Below are 8057 nucleotides of genomic sequence, written 5' to 3'. Positions count from 1 at the left end.
AGACCTTTGCTTGAAAAACAAGAAAAAAGTGGCAATAGTACTGTTTGTCCATTTTGAGACGCCGTAGCCAGTATCTTCCTCAAAAAATAGTCTGAATTTATCTAAAATAACTAAGAAATCTGTTATACATTTCCTGTTATACAAAAATGAAAACGAATCATCTATCGTTGAATGACAACAAAGACGTTATTGAAGAATCCCTACTGTTGGCCAATCACAGATGAAGGGGTGTAGACGTTATTGAAGAATCCCTACTGTTGGCCAATCACAGATGAAGGGGTGTAGACGTTATTGAAGAATCCCTACTGTTGGCCAATCACAGATGAAGGGGTGTAGACGTTATTGAAGAATCCCTACTGTTGGCCAAACACAGATGAAGGGGCGTAGACGTTATTGAAGAATCCCTACTGTTGGCCAATCACAGATGAAGGGGTGTAGACGTTATTGAAGAATCCCTACTGTTGGCCAAACACAGATGAAGGGCGTAGACGTTAGTTATTGAAGAATCCCTACTGTTGGCCAATCACAGATGAAGGGGCGTAGACGTTATTGAAGAATCCCTACTGTTGGCCAATCACAGATGAAGGGCGTAGACGTTATTGAAGAATCCCTACTGTTGGCCAATCACAGATGAAGGGCGTAGACGTTAGTTATTGAAGAATCCCTACTGTTGGCCAATCACAGATGAAGGGCGTAGACTTGGGCTAGATAAGTTTCATCCTCATTCCATCTGAATGTTGTCTCTGTAGTCCAGCAACACACACAACTTTTAAACAAAATACAACCAGAGCAAAAACGGTCATAGACCTTCTGAATTCAGCTGTATCAACAGTTCCCTCATTGATCTTTATCTCTGTGCTCCTATTTTATTTTTTAAACATCCCAAATAAGGTCAGAGAGATGAAAAGAGTGCCTTGTATGAGATGACTGGGCAGTCTTTAGAAAGAGAGAGTGGGCACTAGGCAGAGACACAGAGAACACACACAAAAACAAAAATGAGGGGTTCAACAAGTGTTCTTTTAAGATCCTCAAAGTACTTTGAAGAACCTTAGGGTTCTTGGCTCTGAAAATGCCCCCCAAAAGGTCATTCCAAGAACCCCATAGGAGTTGGGGTTCATCGAGGAACCTCCTTAAAAATTTTTTTTTTTTTTTTTTGCAGGAACCTAACTGCCCAACTGAAACATTTGGATTTGAATTTGAAAAGAGAGCAGGTGCAGCCACTTAACTGAAAAATGTAACGATCTCCTCAATTTAATAAGGTAAGGTTTGTTCCTTGTATGATCTATATTGTTATTGTTTTATGATGATACCGTCTATCTTTTCATGATTGTTGGATTCACAGACGTCATCCTCCCTACACCTCTGATTAATATCTTAGGAAACCTGTTCGATCACCATGTACTGCTAAATCATTCTGGCTAAGGATATGGAGAACATCAACACATTAACGTGAACACGTTAGAGAATATATCCATTGGACTTGGGGCTCTGCTGGGAGTCTACCTCATATTTAGATTTTTTTTAAATTCTGCTTTGCCACTAAAATCATAATAAACACTGAGAACTAAAATATTGTGTTATTGTTGTTATGCGTATGTAACGGATGTGAAACGGCTAGCTAGTTAGCGGTGGTGCTGGTGTAACGGATGTGAAACGGCTAGCTAGTTAGCGGTGGTGCTGGTGTAACGGATGTGAAACGGCTAGCTAGTTAGCGGTGGTGCTGATGTAACGGATGTGAAACGGCTAGCTAGTTAGCGGTGGTGCTGGTGTAACGGATGTGAAACGGCTAGCTAGTTAGCGGCGGTGCTGATGTAACGGATGTGAAACGGCTAGCTAGTTAGCGGTGGTGCTGGTATAACGGATGTGAAACGGCTAGCTAGTTAGCGGTGGTGCTGGTATAACGGATGGTATAACGGATGTGAAACGGCTAGCTAGTTAGCGGTGGTGCTGGTGTAACGGATGTGAAACGGCTAGCTAGTTAGCGGTGGTGCTGGTGTAACGGATGTGAAACGGCTAGCTTAGTTAGCGGTGGTGCGCGCTAAATAGCGTTTCAATCGGTGACGTCACTTGCTCTGCAAGGGCCTTTTGTGGAGCGATGGGTAACGATGCTTCGAGGGTGACTGTTATTGATGTGTGCAGAGGGTCCCTGGTTTGCGTCCGGGTCGGGGCGAGAGGACGGTCTGAAGTTATACTGTTACACGTATTATTATTATTATTAATAATAATTCATATGAACTCCTTTTAAAAGAGTTCTTCAAAGAACTTCTAGGGGTTCCACCACAGTTTCAACGTGAAGAACCCCTAAAGAATACCCCAGGAACCTTTTCTTTTTTAGACTGACACACACCTCACACTCCTGTCCTCTCTCACACGTTCTGTCTCTCTTTCTAAATCTCCATTTCTCACACATACAACCAACTATTATGTGTCTTGACTGACACACACACCTCACACTCCTGTCCTCTCTCACACGTTCTGTCTCTCTTTCTAAATCTCCATTTCTCACACATACAACCAACTATTATGTGTCTTGACTGACACACACACCTCACACTCCTGTCCTCTCTCACACGTTCTGTCTCTCTTTCTAAATCTCCATTTCTCACACATACAACCAACTATTATGTGTCTTGACTGACACACACACCTCACACTCCTGTCCTCTCTCACACGTTCTGTCTCTCTTTCTAAATCTCCATTTCTCACACATACAACCAACTATTATGTGTCTTGACTGACACACACACCTCACACTCCTGTCCTCTCTCACACGTTCTGTCTCTCTTTCTAAATCTCCATTTCTCACACATACAACCAACTATTATGTGTCTTGACTGACACACACACCTCACACTCCTGGCCTCTCTCACACGTTCTGTCTCTCTTTCTAAATCTCCATTTCTCACACATACAACCAACTATTATGTGTCTTGACTGACACACACACCTCACACTCCTGGCCTCTCTCACACGTACTGTCTCTCTTTCTAAATCTCCATTTCTCACACATACAACCAACTATTATGTGTCTTGACTGACACACACCTCACACTCCTGTCCTCTCTCACACTTTCTGTCTCTCTTTCTAAATCTCCATTTCTCACACACACAACCACTATGATGTGTCTTGACTGACACACACACTACAGAAGTGGACCCACAAAGAGATCGGGTTCACTTCAACCCAATATCTACCTCCTCCATTCCTCTAGTCATCTGAGATAAATAGTTAAATGATTCATTAGGACTGACAAAGAGGATAGTTTCCACTCCAACCTTACACCCAGCAAACTGAACCACCCCATAATACTCCACTCTTACACCCAGCAAACTGAACCACCCCATAATACTCCACTCTTACACCCAGCAAACTGAACCACCCCATAATACTCCACTCTTACACCCAGCAAACTGAACCACCCCATAATACTCCAGCAAACTGAACCACCCCATTACACTCCAGCAAACTGAACCACCCCATAATACTCCACTCTTACACCCAGCAAACTGAACCACCCCATAATACTCCACTCTTACACCCAGCAAACTGAACCACCCCATAATACTCCACTCTTACACCCAGCAAACTGAACCATCCCATAATAATCCACTCACGTGTTCAGATGCTCTGTTCGTCATCCTGTCACAAGTGTCCAAAGAACTGACAATAACATTGGAACGTGTGTGATGTCAGGGAATGTTTTTTAACAAGTCAGTTAAGAACAAATTCTTATTTTCAATGACAGCCTTGGAACAGCAGGTTATCTGCCTTGTTCAGGGGGCAGAACGACAGATTTTTACCTTGTCAGCTCAGGGATTCGGTAACCTTTCAGTTACTAGTCCAAAGCTCTAACCACTAGGCTACCTTCTGCCCCATTCAACAATGTCTACCTCAATGTCATAGGAAAACAACACACCCTAACAAACACAGATGCTGTCAACATAGTGTAGGTCATTTTCATCACTGTGACAAAGGAGGAACCAGGCATGACCAGGACAAGTTGACTGAACCATACCCGGACTGGCACCCATGGCTTGGACATCTGATCCCTGTAGTAGAGGTGCAGTGCCTGGTAGAGGAGGGGTGCGGGTGGGGAGGCTGGGGTACTGAGCGGCTTGATCCTGTTATTTTAATGGGCATATTTATTTATCTTTATGACTCCTCGTGGGACTCTCGGGACCAACCTCGTCCCGGGACAATAGAGCAGTTTATGTTATTAATCACTTTAAAAGCTCCAACTTTATGGCATTTTTTTTAAACTCAGAAACAAATAAGTAAGTAACTGACTCTAGAACCACCAGAGGCGGGCGAACACGCCTGTATCGGTTTACATCTGAGCTACACCTACCGATAGGCCCGAACAAAGACCTGCCTTGTGGTGATTGCTGTTAACCCGCACAATGCGGTTGAGGGGGTTGGGTGAAGGGTTGCACCTTTAGGGCTTTGTCCGTGGGATGCCATTTATCAAATACCCCTCTATACCTCACCCACACTCTCTCTCCGAAAATCCCCAAGGAGTAAGAGGGGGTTTACCCTGTGTCTTTCTTTAGGGGAGTCTTTGTTATTCACCATCAATGCAATTCTGGTGCAAATCGGTGTCGCAAAGGAAAATGAAGCGGAAATCCCAAATTATTGTCAAACGCATAAAACATCCACAACTTTGGTTGTAATCAATCTTGCAAATGAATTCATGATTTTGATGTCACATGAAACATATACTTTTAATGCTCACTTGATTAGGTTATTTGCACAACAATGCAAACAACCTAATATATGTATTTATAAAATAATATATATATATATAAAAACATTTGCCTACTTTAAAACTTTAGTTTGAATAAATAGCCTTTTGCGAAAAACGAAAAAACGATATAACCTCTGTAGGCATGTAAGAAAAATGTTGACAAAGCATTGGCCAGTTAGCCCATTCAAAACATAGACTACCATTGTTTTATGTGGTAGCCACCGTAGATGAACTCAAAGACAAGGGCAGGTGCATTAGTCAGCAAGTTGTTCATTGGCTCCTCCGACTGCAGCCTTCCTGCCCGAGCTCACCTCGTGAAAACAACGTTGCAACTGTAACATTGTCAATGGCAACGTGCTCACTTTACTCAGAAACGGACGCTGTGCCAAGCGAGAAAAATATATACTATGTTGACCATCGAAGAGCACACAATAACACGTGTAACATATAACATATATTCTCTTTGCTAGTCCAAAAAAATAATAATACTTACGTTAGTCCGTTCTTTCCAGAGTCGACTTCTAATAAAATGTCAACATCTATTCACCTGAATAATATTCCTTCAGGTAATTCCTTCAGGTTTTCCATGTCAAGAAGTATACTAGCAAATCAATAATATCCTTTTCCCGTCTAGTCGTGAAAGGAGAATGCCTAACTGTCCGGACCGAGTCCCTACCGCGTTCCCATTCAAGTGACCGGGCAACGTGTTAAAACCCGGAACGGGATTCTTGGAACGGGTTCCTGAAAAATCTCTCTGTTGCCTTTAGGTTGCAGATGGGGAGGATTGAATAGTATAATACTCACTTAATCCCACTCCTACCTCCCTATTTATCTCTCACTCAAAAGTAAAACATTTATATAAATTAATTCCCTTCCAAAAAAAAGTTACAATTTTTTATTGAGTTTCAATTTCACACTTGGATTTCATAATTATTATCTAGTGCTGTGTGTTATTATCTAGTGCTGTGTGTTATTATCTAGTGCCGTGTGTTATTATCTAGTGCCGTGTGTTATTATCTAGTGCAGTGTGTTATTATCTAGTGCAGTGTGTTATTATCTAGTGCAGTGTGTTATTATCTAGTGCTGTGTGTTATTATCTAGTGCAGTGTGTTATTATCTAGTGCAGTGTGTTATTATCTAGTGCAGTGTGTTATTATCTAGTGCAGTGTGTTATTATCTAGTGCAGTGTGTTATTATCTAGTGCAGTGTGTTATTATCTAGTGCAGTGTGTTATTATCTAGTGCAGTGTGTTATTATCTAGTGCAGTGTGTTATTATCTAGTGCAGTGTGTTATTATCTAGTGCAGTGTGTTATTATCTAGTGCAGTGTGTTATTATCTAGTGCTGTGTGTTATTATCTAGTGCAGTGTGTTATTATCTAGTGCAGTGTGTTATTATCTAGTGCAGTGTGTTATTATCTAGTGCTGTGTGTTATTATCTAGTACAGTGTGTTATTATCTAGTGCCGTGGGAATCAGACAGGCTTGTAGTGATGGTGCTTCTACAGTTAACATACACAAATGGTTCTGGAATATTCTCTCCGTGGTTTCCTTCCCACAATCCCCAAGTGGCAGTTTAAAGTCTGCCAGCACAATTCATCAGTGCTCCATGCAATTTACAATTCAAACCAGCCAACCAGAGTCCACAAACAACCGCTAGTGACATTTACACAACAAAGGACACACAGGCCCCTGTCCCCCCCTCACCCCTTATTCCTCCTCCCCCCTGGTTACAAAATCCCCTTCTGCCCCTCTCCTCCTCTCTGCGACTCCCCCTCTCCTCTCTAATCCCCTGGTGCCCTGTAGAATTTCACTGCTGAGCACCACACACACACACCCACGCACGCACGCACACACACATGCACACACACACACACACTCTTCACTGTACTTGTGCACGTGGCCATCATATCAAGCATACTGGGAAAACACATGGTTAACCCTGTCAACTAAAAGCCCATGACGGGGGAAGGGTGGTACTTTCAAATAGTGTCTTTCCCCATCAAAGATACTATCAAAGACACGGACACACTAAAACAGAGTCAAGTGCATGTTAGCATAGTGAAGAAACTATAAAGCCTATTTGAAAAACTGCTCCAGTGTCTGTCTCCAGCCTCTGTGTATTAGACTGCTCCAGTGTCTGTCTCAGCCTCTCTGTGTATTAGACTGCTCCATTGTCTGTCTCCAGCCTCTCTCCTCTCTGTGTATTAGACTGCTCCAGTGTCTGTCTCCAGCCTCTCTGTGTAGTAGACTGCTCCAGTGTCTGTCTCCAGCCTCTCTGTGTAGTAGACTGCTCCAGTGTCTGTCTCAGCCTCTCTCCTCTCTGTGTATTAGACTGCTCCAGTGTCTGTCTCAGCCTCTCTGTGTAGTAGACTGCTCCAGTGTCTGTCTCAGCCTCTCTCTGTATTAGACTGCTCCAGTGTCTGTCTCAGCCTCCCTGTGTATTAGACTGCTCCAGTGTCTGTCTCAGCCTCTCTGTGTATTAGACTGCTCCAGTGTCTTTCTCCAGCCTCTCTGTGTATTAGACTGCTCCAGTGTCTGTCTCCAGCCTCTCTCCTCTCTGTGTATTAGACTGCTCCAGTGTCTGTCTCCAGCCTCTCTCCTCTCTGTGTATTAGACTGCTCCAGTGTCTGTCTCAGCCTCTCTCCTCTCTGTGTATTAGACTGCTCCAGTGTCTGTCTCCAGCCTCTCTCCTCTCTGTGTATTAGACTGCTCCAGTGTCTGTCTCCAGCCTCTCTGTGTAGTAGACTGCTCCAGTGTCTGTCTCAGCCTCTCTCCTCTCTGTGTATTAGACTGCTCCAGTGCCTGCCTCTCATTGGGTGATAGAGGGCCATAGACCAGGTTCCAGTCTTTACATTATGTGAGTGAGTACTCTAATATCTGAGTAATGTTAGCTCTAGAGACCCCTTTAATGAGCTATACACCCCCTCTGCTCTCACCCCCTCCTGTGGTTTGCAGGGGCCCAACTATGGTCTCACCTCTCAGATTTGGTGTTACCATGGCAATGGTGATCTCAGAAGGGGGAGGGTGGCCCAGTAGACCCTCACAACTCTATCGCTGGGACAATCCAAAGCCCCCCATTTCCCCCTCTCTAACACAAACACCTCTGCGGAAAGGGGAACAGAGGGATTTCGGGTTTAAAAGGGAAGTGAAAGCCAAGGGATTAGCATAAGGGCTTCAGACTAGTGGGGATAACGGTTAAATGTCCCCGATCCCAGAGAGACCAAGTTTACCATGGGTACATTAGAGGCCAACAGAATGAATGGAAACCAGTGGTCTGTAACTGTCAATGAATGGAAACCAGTGGTCTGTAAC

Source organism: Oncorhynchus nerka, linkage group LG14 (genome assembly GCF_034236695.1).
Source record: "Oncorhynchus nerka isolate Pitt River linkage group LG14, Oner_Uvic_2.0, whole genome shotgun sequence".
In the NCBI taxonomy this organism is placed as follows: domain Eukaryota; kingdom Metazoa; phylum Chordata; class Actinopteri; order Salmoniformes; family Salmonidae; genus Oncorhynchus; species Oncorhynchus nerka.
This window is presented reverse-complemented; position numbering follows the sequence as displayed.